The sequence below is a fragment of the Drosophila bipectinata genome, chromosome 4, assembly GCF_030179905.1.
Source record: "Drosophila bipectinata strain 14024-0381.07 chromosome 4, DbipHiC1v2, whole genome shotgun sequence".
Lineage (NCBI taxonomy): Eukaryota > Metazoa > Arthropoda > Insecta > Diptera > Drosophilidae > Drosophila > Drosophila bipectinata.
Window position 1 is genome coordinate 20,294,102 of NC_091740.1, and position 24,757 is coordinate 20,318,858.

At 38.4% G+C, this 24,757-nt stretch overlaps 2 long non-coding RNA genes across 2 annotated transcripts in view; both read left to right on the forward strand.

Annotated features, from left to right (window-relative positions):
* Positions 1 to 3,748: 3,748 nt before the first annotated feature.
* Positions 3,749 to 13,922, forward strand: LOC138926807 (uncharacterized). The gene is made up of 4 exons (XR_011443479.1): positions 3,749 to 3,841; positions 6,491 to 6,811; positions 10,613 to 10,933; positions 13,829 to 13,922. It is a non-coding gene; the product is annotated as an uncharacterized lncRNA (long non-coding RNA).
* Positions 13,923 to 13,980: 58 nt separating this feature from the next.
* The window catches only part of LOC138926806 (uncharacterized), a 47,748-nt gene continuing 36,971 nt past the window's right edge, over positions 13,981 to 24,757 (forward strand). The window contains exon 1 of the long non-coding RNA XR_011443478.1: positions 13,981 to 14,149. This is a non-coding gene — a long non-coding RNA (uncharacterized lncRNA). The remainder of the gene's footprint in view (positions 14,150 to 24,757) is intronic.

Consider the following 24,757-nt stretch of genomic DNA (forward strand, 5'->3'; position numbering starts at 1 on the left):
CCTTTAATTGTACATTATGCGTTGGCATGCCTTGCGAATCCAGTGAGTTCAAAAACTCTGTAGGAAAATTTACGGCTTCGTTTCAAAAATTCATTGTGTTTGTTCAATAGAGCATATAGCTCACTGCACTGACGCTACGTCTGGCATAAAATGAATCAAGGTTATTATAATCACAAGGTGCATTCACGCGATTGGCAAGTGCGCTTCCGGAATCTTCGCCGCCCATAAAGTAGATTTGTAAGAAATTATGTGGTTCGTTTGGCATTGGCAGCAGTGAGCCCATATTATGATAAACTTGGCCATTTGCATTAGTATTTCGAACTATTTCTGTTGTTCCGAACGATGTCATTTGAAAGCATGAATTAAATGTTCGAATTGACTTAAGGAACACATTAGAATCTGGATCCGTGCCGATAAGTAAGCCGTTTAATGGTTCAGGTGGTGTTTCAATTTCTAGTAGTTGCACTTTTCCTGACGCGCAACACATCCCAGCTGGCTCATTTTTGAATTTCAGAGCATGACCTTGTCTGTAGAACCAATTACCACTTTTGAGTGAGCATAATACTCAATATCAAGCTGATACTGGAATGCTAGACGCAGGAATGAATGAGAAATAAATGCTTGTCGTTGTTGGTCATTTGTTCTGCGTCTATTGACTGTGAAACTGCGTGATTGTTGTTGTTGCGCTATTCTAAAACGTACATATGTATTTTGTTGCTGAATTTGTTTTTCGGTTCTTTCGGATCTTCTACTTCGCATGTTTAGAGATCTAATTGTGTCACGGCTAAAATCACCCCCTTTGCGTTTTATTGGCATTGCACACTGTACAAAACATTCAATGTATTTACCTTATGATGAAGGATTTTTGCCTCAGTTTAAATTGAGTTAAAATGCTATGGTAGCGTAATTTTGTCAGTGTGATGAGGTAGTAACTCACTTTATATGCGATTTTTGGTATGTCGAACAGGACACCTATTGGTGTCACCTATTTTAAAGCGTATTTTTTTTTTATTGTAGTGCAATGACCACGAGCTCACCGATTTGGCATTTAGAATGACCACCTTTCGTACATGCAATTATAGATGTGGGATTAGTGTTTCCTTGTAAAATGAGAAAGTCCCACTAGTTTTATTTTAATGTTTTATTGTAATGTTTATTTGATTATATATTGAAAGTTATAGAATATAAAGTAAGTTAAACGTTTTTAATTGGTTTAAATCGCGCCTTTTTCGTCTTTGTTGAATTGTTCTGCTGCTCGTCGTAATCTCGCGTCTTTCGTCGTCGGTTTCTCGTTCAGAACTTCTACCCAATCTGCTCTCCACGATAGGGATGGGATAGGTGGAAACAGCGCTGCCAGACCCATTCCCACAACTCGGCCATCCTTCTATGCATTCGTCCCGAATGCGTCGTCGTCGTCGTCCTCAAGACCTAGATGAACCCACGGCTTCATGTACTCAGCACAAGTGGTAGTGAATCTCGGCCCATCAGCAGATACAGTATCTTTCGATACATCGTAGGTATCTTTCGGCTTCACTTTTGTAACTCGGTAAGGTCCCAAAAACTTTGGCTTCAACTTAAGCCCACCGCCAAGTTGAGTACGCTTTATAGCAACAATATCGCCGACTTTGTATTTTGCTGCAGGTTTGCGTCTAAGATTATACGTGTGCTTGTTTTCGTCCTGCATGACAAGAATCTGTTGCTTGGCTATCTTGCGTATATCGTCTCTATGATCCTGAAACGCTTGGATCAACTCTTGATGTATAATTTCCTTAATCTGTACGTCAGTTTTAGTCCGCAACTTTACGCCTACAAGTAGTTCAAATGGAGTTGTGTGTATACTCCTACAGTACGTCGAGTTAATTGTTTGCTGAACATTGCTCACAAATTTGTACTATTTGCTGGGGTCCTCGATGGATAGTTTGGATAGGACTGATATGATTGTTGCATTGAGGCGCTCCACTTGTCCGTTTGCTCTAGGAAGGCCAGTCGTTATTGCATGAAGTTCGATATTTTCTTTGCTACAATACTGCTTAAACTCATCGGATGTGAAGGCAGTACCACGGTCGGAGATGATTTGCACAGGGTTGCCAAAAATTGCGCTCTGTGCCTCCAGCCTAGCGATGACGTCTTTTGAAGAAGTTGTTTTGGTTGGATACAGCCAGCAGAATTTGGTAAACCCATCAATAACGGCTAGAATGTGTTTATACGCCTTATGTGTTGATTCGAGCGGCCCTAAGAAATCAATATGAAACGTGTGAAGTGGTTCCGCTTCTTTCGGCAAAGGATGCAACTCTCCTTCCTTTTTACCAAGCTTACGGTTAGAGACGATGCATGGAATGCAGCATCTGATCTGTCGTTGTATTTTTTCTTCCAGTTTCGGAATGAAATACTTCTTGGATATAATTTCTTTGGTTTTCTTTACAGAAAAATGTCCTCTTTCATGCGCCTGCCTGATAATTTCGCGTTGAAAAACTGGTGGCACAACTATCAGCTCATCGTCGTCAACTAGCTTGTAAAGGAGACCAGAATTCATGAAAAAATTATTGTGACTCGGCTTCTCATTCAGGATGTCAATAATCGCCTTCAGCTCCTCATCCTGCGACTGTATATGTCTTAACTGACTGTGTAATGTTTCGTCGGAGATCATCATTACAGGGTATCTGCTTAAAGCGTCAGCATGACGTATACGTGTTCCCGATCTGTGCTCCACGTCGAAGGTAAACTCTTGAAGTTCGAGAATCCAACGAGCGACTCTAGTGCACACTTCTCTTTTCTCCATGGTCTTGGTGAATGCGTTGCAATCGCTAATCAATTTGAAGTTCATACCGAGAAGATAAACTCTAAATTTTCTAAGAGCTTCAACCACCGCCAATACTTCTAACTCGTAACTGGAAAACTTTCTCTCAGCATCAGTCGTTTTCTTGCTCATATAATAGACTGGATGAATCTGACTATCGGAGGGACATTTTTGAAGTAGGACTGCTCCGAAACCATCGATCGACGCATCTGTGTGCAACTCCGTTTCATGTTGGGGATGGAAGATCTTAAGCACCGGCTTCTGTGAAATCAAATTTTTAAGCTTATCAACAGCAGCAATCTCTCTAGCAGTAATGACAAACTTTGCGTCGCGCCTTAAAAGATCAGTTAAAGGTTTCGCGATGATCGAAAAATCAAGAATAAACTTCCTAAAATACCCAACCAAACCCTTTGAAGTTGCTTTTGATTTGTCGGAACCGGAAACTTCGTCACGGCTTTGGTTTTGTCGTCAGAGATAGCAATCTTTTGGTCCTGGATCACATGACCTAGAAACTCGATTTTCTTCTTCAAAAAGCAGCATTTTTTGAGATTGATTACTAACCCGAACTCTTCACAACGTCGAATAACAATTTTCAGATTAGATTCTTTGAAACACACCTGGAGAATTCGTGAGACCAAATGGGACTTTAAGAAACTGGTACTGGCCATTGTGCGTTACGAAGGATGTAAACTTGCGGCTGTCCTTCTCAACGTTTACGTGAAAAAATCCGTTTTTTAGATCCAGTGTACTAAATATGTGTGCATTTTGAAGACGATCCAATTGGTCCTCAATCAGGGGCAAGGGAAATAAATCTCGTACTATTACCTTATTTATTCTCCTGTAATCGATGCATAGACGTGCTGAATTATCACGTTTCTTCACGAGAACGACTGGACTGCTGTACTCGGACTCAGAATGTTCAATGATACCGTCTTTTAGCCACTGTTCAACTTGATCATCAATGACACATCGCTCGGAAAATGCGAATCGACGCGGACGCGAGTGCACAGGAGTGTCATCCTTCAAAACGATACGCATAACAACGTTGGTTGACTTCGTATTCACAGGCTTATAGTTTTTAATTAAGTCGTTCACTTCGCGTTGTGCTTCGAAACTTTCATCTTTGTCAATATTAATGTTCACGTTTTCATCATTTTCAACATTGATTTTCATTAACGCCTCTATTTCCACATCCAAGTCCTTGTTGTCTGGCTTTTTGATTTTTATTCCGTCGCGATTTATTTGAATTTCCGCAGTGTTACAAAATTCTGCCCCTAACACAACTTCAACGTCCAAAAAATTAGATGAAACTACAAGAAAGTTTTCTCGAAAGACTTGCCCGTCCACTTCGAACTCTTCTTCAAATGAACCGAACGGTTTTACTCTGTTTTGATTTCCGAACCCGACGAGAACAATGTTTACTGCATTCAGCATTGGCTTATTTAAACTCACGTAGACTGTTTCACTCATAATGTTGTATTTGCTGCCAGTGTCAATCAGGGCCGTATACTTATTACGCTGCATACGAATCTCCTTACACATCGGTAATTTTTCCCCAGAAACTTTACGCATATTGATCGGATTTGATACCGGTTCGATTTTGCCAACGGTGCAGTCTTTTGAAATATGCCCATAATTATTGCAATTAAAACACTTTCGGCCGTTACTTCGATTAGCGCACTGAGCGGATGTATGCCCTAAAGCACCGCAGTTAAAACAATTTACTTTTTTTGGACCGGACACGTCTTTATGGCCACTGTCTTTCGCGTTTAAATATTTAAACTTCTCGTCCTGATTTTTAGATTTTCCGGATTTTTCGCGAATTTTTTCATAGCACTTCAACTTCTCCTTAAAATCTTTCATGTCCTTCGCATTATACAATATTGATTTTTTAACGCTTAGATCGTTTATGCCATCGATCACATATTGCATAAGCGCACTGCTGTCTACGCTTCCACGAGAAGCAATCTCTTTCATTTTGAGAAGATATTCTTGTACGCTTTCACTGTTTTTAATTTTTCTCTCAGACAGCATTTTATGTATTTGTGCACCATTCACTTCCGCTTTAAACTCGTTGATCAGAGCATTTTTTAACATTTGCCAGATCATCCCAGTACATAATTGAAGCCATGTCCTCAAAATCATGCACCCACACTTCCACTGCAAGCGTGTCGTCACCGCTAAAGGGTCTAATTGAGTCCTCAATATCCCGGAAATTCACCGAAAATCGTGGCGAAACCGCTCCAAAACTTTTCACTGAGCTCACATCATTGTTTTCGGACGTGACTGTAGAGACCTTGGCTTTGGCTCTCTTCTTCTTCTGTTGTTGTGTGTTGCTTCCCACAGAGTGAAATTCTTCCTCTTCGTCGCTCGAGTTCAGAGCCTTGTTTTCAGCTCTCTCTTGCTCTCTGGCTCTAGTGATCACACGATTCGGTATACCACTCTCATCGTTTTCCTCTTCGTCCTCTTCATATTCATCATCTTCGTCATCTTCGTCGTTCTCTTTACCGGCGTCCGGGAGTAAGTTTCCCGCTTGCAAATTTCGAAAAATATAGACCATTAGGTCATCTTTGTCATGCTGCAATCCCAATATGTTGCAAATTACAGCCAAATCGTTGTTGGACAAATTCTCAGCAACATATGAAACTTTTTGTCCAAACTCCTCATCATCTTTGGCAAAGTCAAATCCCTGAAAATTTCGCAGCCGTTTCCTATTATGCCGATCACCGTTGTTTTCATACACAAACATGTGTAAAAGATTCACATTTTTCTTCTTCTCCGTTTTCAATGCCCGCAGCACGGAATCAAAATCACCGAGTTGAGACATTTGTGCAGCCTCGGTATAGTCAAGCTTTTTGTATTGCGAAAATCAATTCCCGTTTTAACACGTTGTTTCACGTCGTTCTTACGCAAGTGTTCGTCGTTCTTTTTCACGTTTTCTCTACCCGTCGTTTACATATACTCATGCGTCGTTATAAATGTATGCGTGTAGATCAGAGTTGTGTGTGTGGCGTCGTCGTCGTTTTTAATTTCACAATACAGCGTTTTAGCACTTTTCTTTTTTTACTTTTACTTTTACACTTTTCGTCGTTTTAAATTAATATGTTCATCGTTTTATTAACTTCACTTTATCACGTAGGTTGAGCCCCCATATTTGTGGGATTAGTGTTTCCTTGTAAAATGAGAAAGTCCCACTAGTTTTATTTTAATGTTTTATTGTAATGTTTATTTGATTATATATTGAAAGTTATAGAATATAAAGTAAGTTAAACGTTTTTAATTGGTTTAAATCGCGCCTTTTTCGTCTTTGTTGAATTGTTCTGCTGCTCGTCGTAATCTCGCGTCTTTCGTCGTCGGTTTCTCGTTCAGAACTTCTGCCCAATCTGCTCTCCACGATAGGGATGGGATAGGTAGAAACAGCGCTGCCAGACCCATTCCCACATAGATTAAAAATTGAGCTTATTATTTGGGTTTGTATATGGTCAGAATATATTTTATTTAATACGTATTAATAGGAAAATAAAATAACATCGAACGAATGATGAAATATTTACCCAGCTCGCTTTGATATTAAGTGAAGAAAAAGTTCAAACCAACGCAAACTATTTTTCTGAGTGAAGCCAAACTTATATTTTAAATTTGCTCTATTTTGTTGCCACCTATTTAAAATGTATTTTTTTTTTATTTTTTTAGTGCAACACTCACGATTTCACCGTTTTGGCACCTAGAATGACCACATTTCGTACATGCAGTTAATAATTCAAAATCAGACTTATTATGCAGGTTTGTATATGTTCGGAATATATTATTAAATACCAATCATGATGTTAAATTATTTGCTACTCTTGAAACGATTGATGAATCCTTACACCATGGAAACTGAATCAGAAAATTTTACGCATGATGGTTTAAATAAAATTGTATTACAAATGTATGTTTTTCATTAAACAGCTTTCGGAATATGAATGCTCTCTGACTGCAACAAATGCTTGAGGATATAGCTGTAAAGAACAGGTATTTAATTTTAAAAATCAAAGTCATGCACTCACTCAAATCAAAGTCAATCAAACAAGCACTTTATTTTTACATTTCTAGACAGTTCACGAATCTCATTTAGAATTGTAAAATATTTTTTAATGGTATAGGTATTAATAGGACAACTTAATAAAATAATTTTTGTTGTATATCTCATTTCATAAACAAAGAAATAACTTCAGTATCGATCAATTCAAAAACAAGAAAGAAAAGCTAATTCGGTTGAAGTTGATATACCCTTGCAGTTAAAACCGGATATATATCGCAAACACCGGATATAGTTGGCCGATCCTTATGAGAACATCATAATAAAACCAATTAATTACAATAAATTATCTAAGAAAAAGTCCCAAGCTTCTATTTTCAAAAATACCAAAGTTGGTATGTCTACCAAATACCATTTCCGATCGTTCAGTTATAAGGCAGCTATAAGATATAGTCGACCGATCGTTATGAAATTTCGTATGTCGTATTATTTTGCCAAAAATAGCTCTCGTGTAAAATTTAAAATCTCTAACTCTAAATTGTGAAATTGTAATATAAAATATTATAATATAATATAAAAAAGAAGCCAAGAAAGTAGATTTGTTAGTTAGTAATTTATAGTTTCTATTAATAGGTAGTTATTGATTTTCAGTAGCTGAAATGAAAAAATCTGTAATTGTTGAATATTATTTCACAGATAAAGTTGTTTGTTGTATATTTAATGTCCTTAAATTTTAAAAGTTTAATAACTGCTTTAAGCGTATAACTATAACTATATAGTGTAAGTAACTTCCAAATCCAATACCAACAGACCCGATATGAGCACATGTTAAGAACAAAACCCACAAACGAAAGTCTTGAATCGAAAATAAAATGAAATCGAATGTATTATGAAATATTTACCCAGCTCGCTTTGATATTAGGAGACAAAAATTTTCAAAACAACGCAAACTATATTTCTGAGTGAAGCCAAACTAATATATAAAACTAGCTGACTCGGCAAACGATGTTTTGCCACCAGATGTCTTTATAATTTATGTACAAAATTCACTTAGTTCTAGAATTATGTATTATAAAGTCATCTGAAGCGCTGTGAACCATGAGGGAATATAAAAATAACAAAAGGCAAACATTATTTTTAAGTTATTATTTGATCGTAACTCAGCAAGTCAATTTCTTAGTGCTATAGCGTGAACAATATTTTTTGTTAGTCCATCTTTAACTAACACAAACTGGATGGTTTACCTCTCGAGAGCATGCCACGTATAATTGTCCGTGTGAAAAACATGGTGTTCTTAAATCTAAGCCACAAATAGACATCGTTTGACCTTGGGATTCGTTGATAGTCATTGCAAATGCCAATATAATCGGAAACTGAATACGATTGAATTGAATTGGTGCATCTGTAAGTATAGTTCAGAGTTGAAAAGAGTTCAGAGTTCAGAGTAAAGTTCAGTGGTGAAAATATACTAATACCACGGATAGGAATCTATAAGAATATATTCTTATCCGGATTACCAATTTTCCATTTAAAATGCTGGCTTCGATCACGTTTTTCATTAATTTTTTAATGACTAATCGCGTACCGTAGCAGAGTCGGGGCGGGTACCCGACGTAGGATAATTGGAGATCCAACCTTTAATTGTACATTATGCGTTGGCATGCCTTGCGAATCCAGTGAGTTCAAAAACTCTGCAGGAAAATTTACGGCTTCGTTTCAAAAATTCATTGTGTTTGTTCAATAGAGCATATAGCTCACTGCACTGACGCTACGTCTGGCATAAAATGAATCAAGGTTATTATAATCACAAGGTGCATTCACGCGATTGGCAAGTGCGCTTCCGGAATCTTCGCCGCCCATAAAGTAGATTTGTAAGAAATTATGTGGTTCGTTTGGCATTGGCAGCAGTGAGCCCATATTATGATAAACTTGGCCATTTGCATTAGTATTTCAAACTATTTCTGTTGTTCCGAACGATGTCATTTGAAAGCATGAATTAAATGTTCGAATTGACTTAAGGAACACATTAGAATCTGGATCCGTGCCGATAAGTAAGCCGTTCAATGGTTCAGGTGGTGTTTCAATTTCTAGTAGTTGCACATTTCCTGACGCGCAACACATCCCAGCTGGCTCATTTTTGAATTTCAGAGCATGACCTTGTCCGTAGAACCAATTACCACTTTTGAGTGAGCATAATACTCAATATCAAGCTGATACTGGAATGCTAGACGCAGGAATGAATGAGAAATCAATGCTCGGTGTACCTGTTGTCGTTGTTGGTCATTTGTTCTGCGTCTATTGACTGTGAAACTGCGTGATTGTTGTTGTTGCGCTATTCTAAAACGTACATATGTATTTTGTTGCTGAATTTGTTTTTCGGTTCTTTCGGATCTTCTACTTCGCATGTTTCGAGATCTAATAGTGTCACGGCTTAAATCACCCCCTTTTTATACCCTTGCAGAGGGTATTATAATTTTGGTCAAAAGTGTGCAACGCAGTGAAGGAGACATCTCCGACCCTATTAAGTATATATATTCTTGATCAGGATCACCTCCTGAGTTGATGTGAGCATGTCCGTCTGTCCGTCTGTCCGTCTGTCTGTCCGTCTGTCTGTCCGTCTGTCTGTTTCTACGCAAACTAGTCTCTCAGTTTTAAAGCTATCGTCTTGAAACTTTGCACACACCCTTCTTTCCTTTGCACGCAGTATATAAGTCGGAACGGCCCGGATCGGCCGACTATATCCTATAGCTGCCATATAACTGATTGATCGGAAATGGTATAACTTTGGTGTTTTTAGAGTTAGAGAGTTCAAATTTGACATGAGAGCTATTTTTGGCAAAATAATACGACATGCCAAATTTCGTAAGGATCGGCCGACTATATCCTATAGCTTCCATATAACTGAACGATCGGAAATGACCCAACTTTCGTGTTTTTGAAGATAGAAAGCTGGAACTTGGTACAGATTATATATTTGGTCAGTTGATCCGACCTACCAAATTTCATTAGGATCGGCCGACTATATCCTATAGCTGCCATATAACTGAACGATCGGAAATGGTACTTGGTAGAAATATCAACTTTCGTATATTTGAAGATAGAAGTTTGGGATTTTTTTTAGATTTTGTATTGTAAAATATTGGATTATATATTCCTATTCCCATAAGGATCGGCCAACTATATCCGATGTTTGCGATATATATCCGGTTTTAACTGCAAGGGTATATAAACTTCGGCTCCGCCCGAAGTTAGCTTTCCTTTCTTGTTGTTTTATTGGCATTGCACTGTACAAAACATTCAATGTATTTACCTTATGATGAAGGATTTTTGCCTCAGTTTAAATTGAGTTAAAATGCTATGGTAGCGTAATTTTGTCAGTGTGATGAGGTAGTAACTCACTTTATATGCGATTTTTGGTATGTCGAACAGGACACCTATTGGTGTCACCTATTTTAAAGCGTATTTTTTTTTATTGTAGTGCAATGACCACGAGCTCACCGATTTGGCATTTAGAATGAGCACCTTTCGTACATGCAATTATAGATTAAAAATTGAGCTTATTATTTGGGTTTGTATATGGTCAGAATATATTTTATTTAATACGTATTAATAGGAAAATAAAATAACATCGAACGAATGATGAAATATTTACCCAGCTCGCTTTGATATTAAGTGAAGAAAATGTTCAAACCAACGCAAACTATTTTTCTGAGTAAAGCCAAACTTATATTTTAAATTTGCTCTATTTTGTTGCCACCTATTTAAAATGTATTTTTTTTTTTCATTTTTTTTAGTGCAACACTCACGATTTCACCGTTTTGGCACCTAGAATGACCACATTTCGTACATGCAGTTAATAATTCAAAATCAGACTTATTATGCAGGTTTGTATATGTTCGGAATATATTATTAAATACCAATCATGATGTTAAATTATTTGCTACTCTTGAAACGATTGATGAATCCTTACACCATGGAAACTGAATCAGAAAATTTTACGCATGATGGTTTAAATAAAATTGTATTACAAATGTATGTTTTTCATTAAACAGCTTTCGGAATATGAATGCTCTCTGACTGCGACAAATGCTTGAGGATATAGCTGTAAAGAACAGGTATTTAATTTTAAAAATCAAAGTCATGCACTCACTCAAATCAAAGTCAATCAAACAGCACTTTATTTTTTACATTTCTAGACAGTTCACAAATCTCATTTAGAATTGTAAAATATTTTTTAATGGTATAGGTATTAACAGGACAATTTAAAAAAATAGTTTTTGTTGTATATCTCATTTCATAAACAAAGAAATAACTTCAGTATCGATCAATTCAAAAACAAGAAAGAAAAGCTAATTCGGTTGAAGTTGATATACCCTTGCAGTTAAAACCGGATATATATCGCAAACACCGGATATAGTTGGCCGATCCTTATGAGAAGATCATAATAAAACCAATTAATTACAATAAAATATCTAAGAAAAAGTCCCAAGCTTCTATCTTCAAAAATACCAAAGTTGGTATGTCTACCAAATACCATTTCCGATCGTTCAGTTATAAGGCAGCTATAAGGTATAGTCGACCGATCGTTATGAAATTTCGTATGTCGTATTATTTTGCCAAAAATAGCTCTCGTGTAAAATTTAAACTCTCTAACTCTAAATTGTGAAATTGTAATATAAAATATTATAATATAATATAAAAAAGAAGCCAAGAAAGTAGATTTGTTAGTTAGTAATTTATAGTTTCTATTAATAGGTAGTTATTGATTTTGAGTAGCTGAAATGAAAAAATCTGTAATTGTTGAATATTATTTCACAGATAAAGTTGTTTGTTGTATATTTAATGTCCTTAAATTTTAAAAGTTTAATAACTGCTTTAAGCGTATAACTATAACTATATAGTGTAAGTAACTTCCAAATCCAATACCAACAGACCCGATATGGGCACATGTTAAGAACAAAACCCACAAAAGAAAGTCTTGAATCGAAAATAAAATGACATCGAATGTATTATGAAATATTTACCCAGCTCGCTTTGATATTAGATGAAAAAAATGTTCAAAACAACGCAAACTATTTTTCTGAGTGAAGCCAATCTAATATATAAAACTAGCTGACTCGGCAAACGATGTTTTGCCACCAGATGTCTTTATAATTTATGTACAAAATTCACTTAGTTCTAGAATTATGTATTATAAAGTCATCTGAAGCGCTGTGAACCATGAGGGAATATAAAAATAACAAAAGGCAAACATTATTTTTAAGTTATTATTTGATCGTAATTCAGCAAGTCAATCTCTTAGTGCTATAGCGTGAACAATATTTTTTGTTAGTCCATCTTTAGCTAACACAAACTGGATGGTTTACCTCTCGAGAGCATGCCACGTATAATTGTCCGTGTGAAAAACATGGTGTTCTTAAATCTAAGCCACAAATAGACATCGTTTGACCTTGGGATTCGTTGATAGTCATTGCAAATGCCAATCTAATCGGAAACTGAATACGATTGAATTGAATTGGTGCATCTGTAAGTATAGTTCAGAGTTGAAAAGAGTTCAGAGTTCAGAGTAAAGTTCAGTGGTGAAAATATACTAATACCACGGATAGGAATCTATAAGAATATATTCTTATCCGGATTACCAATTTTCCATTTAAAATGCTGGCTTCGATCACGTTTTTCATTAATTTTTTAATGACTAATCGCGTACCGTAGCAGAGTCGGGGCGGGTACCCGACGTAGGATAATTGGAGATCCAACCTTTAATTGTACATTATGCGTTGGCATGCCTTGCGAATCCAGTGAGTTCAAAAACTCTGTAGGAAAATTTACGGCTTCGTTTCAAAAATTTATTGTGTTTGTTCAATAGAGCATAGAGCTCACTGCACTGACGCTACGTCTGGCATAAAATGAATCAAGGTTATTATAATCACAAGGTGCATTCACGCGATTGGCAAGTGCGCTTCCGGAATCTTCGCCGCCCATAAAGTAGATTTGTAAGAAATTATGTGGTTCGTTTGGCATTGGCAGCAGTGAGCCCATATTATGATAAACTTGGCCATTTGCATTAGTATTTCAAACTATTTCTGTTGTTCCGAACGATGTCATTTGAAAGCATGAATTAAATATTCGAATTGACTTAAGGAACACATTAGAATCTGGATCCGTGCCGATAAGTAAGCCGTTCAATGGTTCAGGTGGTGTTTCAATTTCGAGTAGTTGCACTTTTCCTGACGCGCAACACTTCCCAGCTGGCTCGTTTTTGAATTTCAGAGCATGACCTTGTCCGTAGTACCAATTACCACTTTTGAGTGAGCATAATACTCAATATCAAGCTGATACTGGAATGCTAGACGCAGGAATGAATGAGATATAAATGCTCGATGTACCTGTTGTCGTTGTTGGTCATTTGTTCTGCGTCTATTGACTGTGAAACTGCGTGATTGTTGTTGTTGCGCTATTCTAACATGTACATATGTATTTTGTTGCTGAATTTGTTTTTCGGTACAAAACACTCAATGTATTTACTTAATGATGAAGGATTTTTGCCTCAGTTTAAATTGAGTTAAAATGCTATGGTAGCGTAATTTTGTCAGTGTGATGAGGTAGTAACTCACTTTATATGCTATTTTTGGTATGTCGAACAGGACACCTATTGGTTTCACCTATTTTAAAGCGTATTTATTTTTTTTATTGTAGTGTAATGACCACGAGTTCACCCATTTGGCATTTAGAATGAGCACCTTTCGTACATGAAATTATAGATTAAAAATAGAGCTTGTTATTTGGGTTTGTATATGATCAGAATATATTTTATTAAATACGTATTAATAGGAAAATAAAATAACATCGAACGAATGATGAAATATTTACCCAGCTCGCTTTGATATTAAGTGAAGAAAATGTTCAAACCAACGCAAACTATTTTTCTGAGTGAAGACAAACTTTTATTTTAAATTTGCTCTATTTTGTTGCCACCTATTTAAATCGTATTTTTTTTTCATTTTTTTTAGTGCAACACTCACGATTTCACCGTTTTGGCACCTAGAATGACCACCTTTCGTACATGCAGTTAATAATTCAAAATCAGACTTATTATGCAGGTTTGTATATGTTCGGAATATATTATTAAATACCAATCATGATGTTAAGTTATTTGCTACTCTTGAAACGATTGATGAATCCTTACACCATAGAAACTGAATCAGAAAATTTTACGCATGATGGTTTAAATAAAATTGTATTTCAAATGTATGTTTTTCATTAAACAGCTTTCGGAATATGAATGCTCTCTGACTGCGACAAATGCTTGAGGATATAGCAGTAAAGAACAGGTATTTAATTTTAAAAATCAAAGTCATGCACTCACTCAAATCAAACTCAATCAAACAAGCACTTTATTTTGTACATTTCTAGACAGTTCACGAATCTCATTTAGAATTGTAAAATATTTTTTAATGGTATAGGTATTAATAGGACAATTTAATAAAATAATTTTTGTTGTATATCTCATTTCATAAACAAAGAAATAACTTCAGTATCGATCAATTCAAAAACAAGAAAGAAAAGCTAATTCGGTTGAAGTTGATATACCCTGGCAGTTAAAACCGGATATATATCGCAAACATCGCATATAGTTGGCCGATCCTTATGAGAACATCATAATAAAACCAATTAATTACAATAAAATATCTAAGAAAAAGTCCCAAGCTTCTATTTTCAAAAATACCAAAGTTGGTATGTCTACCAAATACCATTTCCGATCATTCAGTTATAAGGCAGCTATAAGATATAGTCGACCGATCGTTATGAAATTTCGTATGATGTATTATTATTTTGCCAAAAATAGCTCTCGTGTAAAATTTAAACTCTCTAACTCTAAATTGTGAAATTGTAATATAAAATATTATAATATAATATAAAAAAGAAGCCAAGAAAGTAGATTTGTTAGTTAGTAATTTATAGTTTCTATTAATAGGTAGTTATTGATTTTCAGTAGCTGAAATGAAAAAATCTGTAATTGTTGAATATTATTTCACAGATAAAGTTGTTTGTTGTATATTTAATGTCCTTAAATTTTAAAAGTTTAATAACTGCTTTAAGCGTATAACTATAACTATATAGTGTAAGTATCTTCCAAATCCAATACCAACAGACCCGATATGGGCAAATGTTAAGAACAAAACCCACAAAAGAAAGTCTTGAATCGAAAATAAAATGACATCGAATGTATTATGAAATATTTACCCAGCTCGCTTTGATATTAGGTGAAAAAAATTTTCAAAACAACGCAAACTATTTTTCTGAGTGAAGCCAAACTAATATATAAAACTAGCTGACTCGGCAAACGATGTTTTGCCACCAGATGTCTTTATAATTTATGTACAAAATTCACTTAGTTCTAGAATTATGTATTATAAAGTCATCTGAAGCGCTGTGAACCATGAGGGAATATAAAAATAACAAAAGGAAAACATTATTTTTAAGTTATTATTTGATCGTAACTCAGCAAGTCAATCTCTTAGTAATAGCTTGAACAATATTTTTTGTTAGTCCATCTTTAGCTAACACAAACTGGATGGTTTACCTCTCGAGAGCATGCCACGTATAATTGTCCGTATGAAAAACATGGTGTTCTTAAATCTAAGCCACAAATAGACATCGTTTGACCTTGGGATTCGTTGATAGTCATTGCAAATGCCAATCTAATCGGAAACTGAATACGATTGAATTGAATTGGTGCATCTGTAAGTATAGTTCAGAGTTGAAAAGAGTTCAGAGTTCAGAGTAAAGTTCAGTGGTGAAAATATACTAATACCACGGATAGGAATCTAAAAGAATATATTCTTATCCGGATTACCAATTTTCCATTTAAAATGCTGGCTTCGATCACGTTTTTCATTAATTTTTTAATGACTAATCGCGTACCGTAGCAGAGTCGGGGCGGGTACCCGACGTAGGATAATTGGAGATCCAACCTTTAATTGTACAAATTAAAACAAGTAATATTCCAATTTGTGTTAATTGATAATATTGCAAAGCCGGCTGGCTATGCCTCCGTGGCAGGGGTAGAGCCGGCTGATTAGGTATTGGTGACCGCCAAGGTTGGCAGCCACTGGAGAGTCGGGTGGTCGCCTCGACTTCCTTCCTCAATTGATTGTCCGGGCCGGCAGTAGGTCACTGCCGCTGGTTGGATATCCGTGGCGAGGGTCGCTGTAGATCCCAAGGGATGGTCGTACTGCTCCTATGTTGAGATAGGGAGATTACGGTGGAAGGATGACTGTCCTTCGATACCGCTGGCCTAGTGACTCAGTCAGTATAATAATTAATAAAAGAGTTAACGGCTAAGTGCCGGAGTTTCTTGCCTTGTGCTGGTGGAGAGCTGGTGCTCTTTATTTATTGAATATCAAATATGAACTGAATATGTGAAAAGAACTTAAAGGTAACAAAGGCTCACAGCGGCCACGCAAATATGCAGTGTCTGCCGTCTGTGCACGAGCATCCGGCCCATTGCTGGGTCAGCAGTCTGGCCGGAGCTTCATTATGATGTTGACTGTGGTCAACGACTCTGGTCTGGCTGACCATAGTTAACTACTCCGCCTCTAAGTTAAGGCCGCCCTCGGCCGTATGTAATTCGGCGATGACCTGCCTAATCTGACCTGCGGATTTCCTTGCCTTAGTAAAGTGCCTGTAGGTGAGCCCGATGCAGATGAGTGCGCAGCATATTGCTCCTGCAATAATTGCTGCGAGACGTGATCGGTTGTTATCGATCTCTTCTCCGAACTCCTTGATGAACTCCAAGTTTCGTTCACTCAGGCGGTGAAGATACGGGAGGCTGAGGACATCTTGGGTGGCGGTGATGTTTAATAAGGGAAGACTTGCTGTCCCTGGAGCTCTCTTATGGGTGTTATCATGGTTGATGAAGAGCGTGTCATTTATCGCGGCCTTTTTCTCAAAGGTAATGAGGTGCGCGCCGTGAGTCCATGTCTCTGTGCCGTTGTCCACTCGTACTTTGGCCGACCTGTCATTGATGATTACAATCGCTTCGTCCACGTAGGTTACCGGGTGCAGGCCACTCTCTTGTATTGGGCAGTGTGCCACCCCTCCAGCGTGCAGTTCTCTGGCGCACGTACTCTCTGAGGCAAGGCGGTAGAATGCGGCTCCCGGTGATACGGAGCAGTTTTTAATGACGTTGTCTATTATCTGCAGCATTGTCCCCCATGGGCAACTGGAAAAACTGTGATCTTTTTGCAGGATAGTTTAATTTTGGGAAATTTAATGATAAAATGTAAAATGTTAATGGACTGTAGAATTTTTACGGACGAGACGGACAAAAGATCCCCTATGGGTGTGTCGGTGGGTTCCTCAAGCCAAACTGATTTTAAGTCTTCATGATCTAAAATGTTCGGACTAACAATATTAATTTTGGCTAGGGTTATTGCAAGCATTAAATTTTGTAATTCCGTCATCAACATGCGGTTTCTAGCAAGCAGTGTTTCATATAAATGTCCAGTGTCTACTTGTGAATTTTTAGCTGATCTCAATATTGAATTGACGAAGTGGGTAAGTTGGTTAATTTGGTTTTGGACTTTAGTGTTTATTTCAATCTGTCTATTGTTTGACTCGGCTAACTTCATTTCAGAAAATCTGATTTTCTCAAGGTCACCGGCATCCGGTGTACCTGCTACGACCTTCAGCATTGACCCTAAGAAATCCAAGCTCCTAGCTTCTCTGTGATGAACGCCTAACGACTCTAATAAATCCTGGAGGTGAGCGGTGTCCACGCTCAGAAGCTTCTTCATATGGGATAGCGGAAACATGTTGATCATGTTGTTTGTCTCCTCTATTACGCGCCCATATTCTAAGAGGTTTGCTGTATGTGTGACATAAGCGAACTTCTCCCATACTAGGATTTCACCATCCACGATGGGGATGTACCTGGCCTGTGAATAATCAGTAATGTGGGCCGACGCCAAGGACAGGAATATGCAAAGTGTTGGTCCGATCCTATGAAATTAATCTTTAGCTATTTTATGCTTGAAGAGGTTTTTTCCAGCATGGCTGAGATAGTATGTGAATTTAACGAAGGTTCGTTATCGCAGTAGACTACTCTAGCCTTAGGGAAAAAATTCATGATCTGTAGTATGGCTGGTTTAAGATCTTCGATTGTCCTCGAGTGTACGTGTTGCACAACTGCGAACTTCGTAAACTTGTCAATGCAAGTGAGGAAGTATTTTTTGTCTGTGGAAAAAATATCGATATGGAGCAATTCTCCCACATGAGAGGGGATCGGAGTCTCGCCTAGCTCATGTTTCTTGGGGTGCCTATCGTACTTGGCTTTCGCACATGTTTTGCAGCTCGCTACGATTTCAGTAGCTAACTTGGCCATCTTTGGAAAGTAGTACTCGGAGAGTACCTGCTTAACATTTTCTTGGGCCGATCTGTGGGCCCTATTGTGCTCGACGGTGAGGATTTCCCGTCTCTCAGGGACTGAAAAAATATCCGTCACGCGGTTTTTGCAGTGCCAAAATTTGGTGGCTGGAAATTGTCGAACCAATTCGTCCTGAATCATTGCCAGCGTGTGCAAGTCGCAAAGAATGGCGTTTACGCCCTTAGGAACGATTGTGTCTGCGAGTTCATCAATTAATGACTCTTTAAAGGAGAAGTTAATCGCATGCCGTCTCTTGTTTCCAAAGAGGACGAAGCTGCGTTTTGATGGAAAGCGTGCCTCCTCTAGAGTTATCTGGTTTTGGAAGCAGTTCAGGGGCTTATCCGTTGTCTCGATTGTGTGTGTCAAGGAGAGCTCGCTGTGAATGGTGGCTGCGCACGATTGGGCTTCCTGCTCCTCCATGACGTTAAGTTGTTGTCGTGACAACGCATCGGCAACCAGATTTTCCTTGCCAGGTTTGTATAAAATACGCGCCCCTGACTCATCAATGCGTGCTTTGCACCTTTTGATCTTTGCATTCGGATTGGATTCCGATACTGCAAAGGTTAGCGGTTGGTGGTCGGTAAAGATGTTGATATCTTTTACCGCGTACAGATAATGTCGCAACTTGGCCAATGCCCAGACTATGGCCAAGAGTTCCCTCTCGTTAGTGGCGTAGTTAACTTCCCTGTCTTTCAATGTCCTTGAGATCATTGTTATTGGGCGTCCCTCTTGGGACAATACTGCGCCAATGCCATGGGCCGAGGCATCTGTCGTTAGATCAAATGCCTTTTTGTAGTCGGGGTACCTTAGCATTACGTCATCGGATGCCAAGATATTTTGTAATTTCTGGAACGCTTGTTGTTGCGCTTCAGAGAATTGAACCGGAATGTTTCGTGACCTGTGTCTACTAACTGTTGCGTTTTCCCCTTTTAGGATGTCCGATATAGGTCTCGCTATAGCTGCGAAGTCCTTAATGAAACATCGTAATGATAGTAACTGGCTAGGCCTAGAAACGATCGTACCTCAAAAACACTTTTGGGTTCCGGAAATTCTTTTATGGCCTTAACCTTCTCTGGGTCTGTTGTAGCACCGTTACAAGTGACTATAAACCCGAGGAAACTCACACGTTTCTTAAAAAGCTGGATTTCTCTATAGATACGCTCATGTTCGCCTCGTACAGGCTCTTAAGAACCCAATCTAGTCCCAGTCGTCCACGTAAACATAGCAGAACTTGTTCCGATCTGTTCCCGTAGGATGTCGTCGATGGTCCTCTGAAAAATGCTGCCTGCATTTTTGAGACCAAACGGTAGTCTTCGGAATTCATATTTTCCCCCATTCACTGAGAAAAAAGTTTTTTCTCTGTCGCGTTCTGCGAGTATGATCTGGTGGTAGCCAGACTTGAGGTCCAGCGTTGAGAAATATTTAGCATTACCCAGGTTGCCTAATATCATGTTAATATTTGGCATGGGGTATTTGTCGGGCACGGTTTTTTCGTTTAGCTTGCGAAAGTCAATAACTAGTCGCATTTTCCGGTTGCCGTGCTCATCGGTCCCTTTTTTATCCACAACCCAAATTAGATTGTTGTAGGGGGATACCGACTTCTGAATTATCCCGTTCTTAAGCAGATCTTCAATCTCTTTGTTGACGAAATCCGCTGCTCCCATGGGGTACGGGTATAATTTTGCGTATATGGGCTCCTCATCAACTGTTCGGATGGTGGCTACCACCGATGTGTTGTAAGGCAAAGCCTCATTATGGTTTGCGAAAGCCTTTTTCCCGGTCTTCAGCATTTTCAAAAACGAGTCTTTTGCCGATGGCGGTGCATCTGAGCAGTTCACGCTGGTGAAATTTACGTCAGTGCACGTGTGGAACTCAATTTTCGAGGGGAATCGACGGGGCGAACGCCTTTTAAACCTTCGTGAGGTCGAATGAAATTTTTCGACGCGCCCGTGTCGATGAGGAACTTCATTTCTTTCCCCACTACTCTTCGTCTGATGACGGGTAGCAGGGATTTTCCCCTAAAAAATTAATCGTTTTTGAATCGTATTCAGAGATGGCGTCATGGCGATCTTAGCTTTTGTTGGCGATCTTGTGGCTTTGAGGTTTGCCTACGATCCCTATCCTCTTGGCTCTTTGCAAACGAAGTTGCGAATGTATATCTCTCTTGGTTAGATTCCACTTCCTGGGCTAATGCCAATGCAGTTGGCATGTCTTTCGGCTTCGCCGAGAAAAGGATGTCGGAAAGACTGCGTTTGAGTCCCGAAATAAATACGCGGAGCGCGTCGTCCCGGAACTTTTCACATAAGATTCTTGCCGCCGACGCTTCGTACGACATCGTGGCTTTATTGGTAAGCAAGGTGAGCTTTTTCTCGACCTCGTCATAGTATTGTAGGAGAGTGAGGCTTCCCTGTCTGAGGGTACCCATCTCCTGCTCGATAACGTGTATCTGGCGCTTGTCACTATATGTGAAATCGAGGCGATCTATGATCGCGTCGAAATACAGTATAGTGCCAAACGAGGACAGCACCGCATCGCAGGGCCTCTAATTTTGCTCCTAATTATAACGACCGCCTGGTAGTGGCGTGAGCTATCTACGTAGTTCCTGAATAGGGAGATTACGGTGGAAGGATGACTGTCCTTCGATACCGCTGGCCTAGTGACTCAGTCAGTATAATAACACAGTGCGAGTCTTCATCATTTCAAAAACGAGTCTTTTGCCGATGGCGGTGCATCTGAGCAGTTCACGCTGGTGAAATTTACGTCAGTGCACGTGTGGAACTCAATTTTCGAGGGGAATCGACGGGGCGAACGCCTTTTAAACCTTCGTGAGGTCGAATGAAATTTTTCGACGCGCCCGTGTCGATGAGGAACTTCATTTCTTTCCCCACTACTCTTCGTCTGATGACGGGTAGCAGGGATTTTCCCCTAAAAAATTAATCGTTTCTGAATCGTATTCAGAGATGGCGTCATGGCGATCTTGGCTTTTGTTGGCGATCTTGTGGCTTTGAGGTTTGCCTACGATCCCTATCCTCTTGGCTCTTTGCAAACGAAGTTGCGAATGTATATCTCTCGTGGTTAGATTCCACTTCCTGGGCTAATGCCAATGCAGTTGGCATGTCTTTCGGCTTCGCCGAGAAAAGGATGTCGGAAAGACTGCGTTTGAGTCCCGAAATAAATACGCGGAGCGCGTCGTCCCGGAACTTTTCACATAAGATTCTTGCCGCCGACGCTTCGTACGACATCGTGGCTTTATTGGTAAGCAAGGTGAGCTTTTTCTCGACCTCGTCATAGTATTGTAGGAGAGTGAGGCTTCCCTGTCTGAGGGTACCCATCTCCTGCTCGATAACGTGTATCTGGCGCTTGTCACTATATGTGAAATCGAGGCGATCTAAGATCGCGTCGAAATACAGTATAGTGCCAAACGAGGACAGCACCGCATCGGCAGGGCCTCTAATTTTGCTCCTAATTATAACGACCGCCTGGTAGTGGCGTGAGCTATCTACGTAGTTCCTGAATAGGGAGATTACGGTGGAAGGATGACTGTCCTTCGATACCGCTGGCCTAGTGACTCAGTCAGTATAATAACACAGTGCGACAAAAAAAGAAAAGTTGGAGGAACTTTTGAAGAGACCTAGTAGGAATTGTTCATTAGGTCGAGTATAGTATAAAACCATGTTTGAAATTTTTCATCTTGATTTATTTCGAAAAAACGGTTTTTCGAAAGTGTTTTGCTCTTAAAAATTCCTGAACGCGTAATTTTAGGCCGATTTTCAATTTTTTTACGTTTTTCAATAGTTAAATGTTGTAGCTTTTGAAAAAAAAATACATCTTTAATTTATTTAAACAGAAAGGATACAAATTTTACAAAAGAAACTGACACTTTTGATTTTTTGTCGTGTTTTTCGAACTTTGACGCCATTTTTTCGGTACAACTTAAAAAACTAAAATAGGCCTAAAATTACGCGTTCAGGAATTTTTAAGAGCAAAACACTTTCGAAAAACCGTTTTTTCGAAATAAATCAAGATTTGAGGGTGTATGAAAAATTTCAAACATGGTTTTATACTATACTCGACCTAATGAACAATTCTACTAGGTCTCTTCAAAAGTTCCAAATCACTGGCGCACTGTGTAATTAATAAAAGAGTTAACGGCTAAGTGCCGGAGTTTCATGCATGAGAGCTGGTGCTCTTTATTTATTGAATATCAAATATGAACTGAATATGTGAAAAGAACTTAAAGGTAACAAAGGCTCACAGCGGCCACGCAAATATGCAGTGTCTGCCGTCTGTGCACGAGCATCCGGCCCATTGCTGGGTCAGCAGTCTGGCTGACCATAGTTAACTTACATTATGCGTTGGCATGCCTTGCGAATCCAGTGAGTTCAAAAACTCTGTAGGAAAATTTCCGGCTTCGTTTCAAAAATTCATTGTGTTTGTTCAATAGAGCATATAGCTCACTGCACTGACGCTACGTCTGGCATAAAATGAATCAAGGTTATTATAATCACAAGGTGCATTCACGCGATTGGCAAGTGCGCTTCCGGAATCTTCGCCGCCCATAAAGTAGATTTGTAAGAATTTATGTGGTTCGTTTGGCATTGGCAGCAGTGAGCCCATATTATGATAAACTTGACCATTTGCATTAGTATTTCGAACTATTTCTGTTGTTCCGAACGATGTCATTTGAAAGCATGAATTAAATGTTCGAATTGACTTAAGGAACACATTAGAATCTGGATCCGTGCCGTTAAGTAAGCCGTTCAATGGTTCAGGTGGTGTTTCAATTTCTAGTAGTTGCACTTTTCCTGACGCGCAACACATCCCAGCTGGCTCATTTTTGAATTTCAGAGCATGACCTTGTCCGTAGAACCAATTACCACTTTTGAGTGAGCATAATACCACTAACCATACAGCATATAGACAACCCATTTCATACAACGAAAATGGACGCGAAAATTTCTTGCGACAGGCCCCAGCAGGCCCCAGAGCGGATTTCTTACGCTCTCTTACGCTCATCGTTCGTTCATCTTACGCTCATTCTCTCATTAAATTTTTTCTGTTTCTCAGTCTCTAAACGGAGCGCGATGAAGAAGGTTGGCCTGCGCTTCGATCAACCGAATGTATGTATGCGTGTCACACATTCACTTACATGGGTGTATGTGTGCGTGCGATTTCGTTTCGAAGCCAGCGCACAAAATTTTGATTTTTCTTACTTTTCAGGCTTGCTACCCTAACCAAATTCGGGTATTCGTTATTTGATGAAATGACGAAAGAAATTATATTATTTTTTATATTATATTTTTTATTATTTCAGCATACATTTTTAATTTATTTAGGAATAAGATTAAGTGTTAGTAGTAAAATGTTTTCTGTATATATATTTTTACGAATCATTAAAAATCAATATACTGAGAAAGTGTCAGAGTATATTTCAGTCGGAGTCACTTAAAACGCCGATTGCTTTTAAGTTTTTGTTGCTTTGCAAGAGGCTTGTGCATGCCTACTCTAACGATGGAATGATTTTTAGGGGAGGGTGAAGACACGAAAACAGCTGATGGACTTGTTTACCTTTTTTGTTTACAATTTTTCAGGCACTTGTTATTATTTTGGGTTATTGTGAGATTTTATTAAATTATTGTCGTTAATTTAATAATTTCCCTATATATTTTGGAACTTTAAAAAGTCGCCGCTCGAATTTATAAATATTATAAATATATATATATATTTACATTGGTTTTATGCTTATGGATTCTTATATGGTTTTATGATCTATAGTGCATATCTTATTGTATGATCTGCTGTGTAATTTAAAATATATACATGAATATAAAAATGTCACTACCGTATTTACACACCGTCATTTCCCTGTGGCATGCCTTTGGAGTTCTTGGCAATGAAAGTGTTAACTTGCGCGCCAAAACTATTTTTTTTCTGGTTTGTTTTGATTCTTGTAATTTTTGGTTGCCACTTGGCTTACCCACCAACCTAATTTACCCGCCTAAAATATTGCCATTTGATGAAAAAGAGGAAAATGGTTTAATCGGCATTCTATTTTTGTTCTGTGAGGAGCGTTTTTCGTGAGGACCAAATTAAGTGCTGATTTTTGTGAACAAAGTGATTAGTATCGGTGTGTTAACGTATTTTTCGGAAATATTTTTACTAAACGTAAACTTTCCGAGCGTCCGTGGCTACATCATCATCAATTGCAAGTATAAATCTAGTTATTTAAACCTTAAATAATTTATTTAAATATTCGGTTTAAATATTTTTGAAATGAATCGGCCTAATGTTAGGAAAAATGGACGCAAGTGCATTATTGCATCCTGCCAGGGGAGTTACAGGGATTCATCACACTCCATTCCAATTAGATTGTTTTCTTTTCCATCGGATGATAGGAATCTTAAGAAATGGGTTGAATTGTGCCAATTGGATGACACTTTTAACAGACGAACTGCGCGAATTTGTAACAGACATTTTGAAAGTAAATATATTGGGAAAAGTAGGCTTAGAA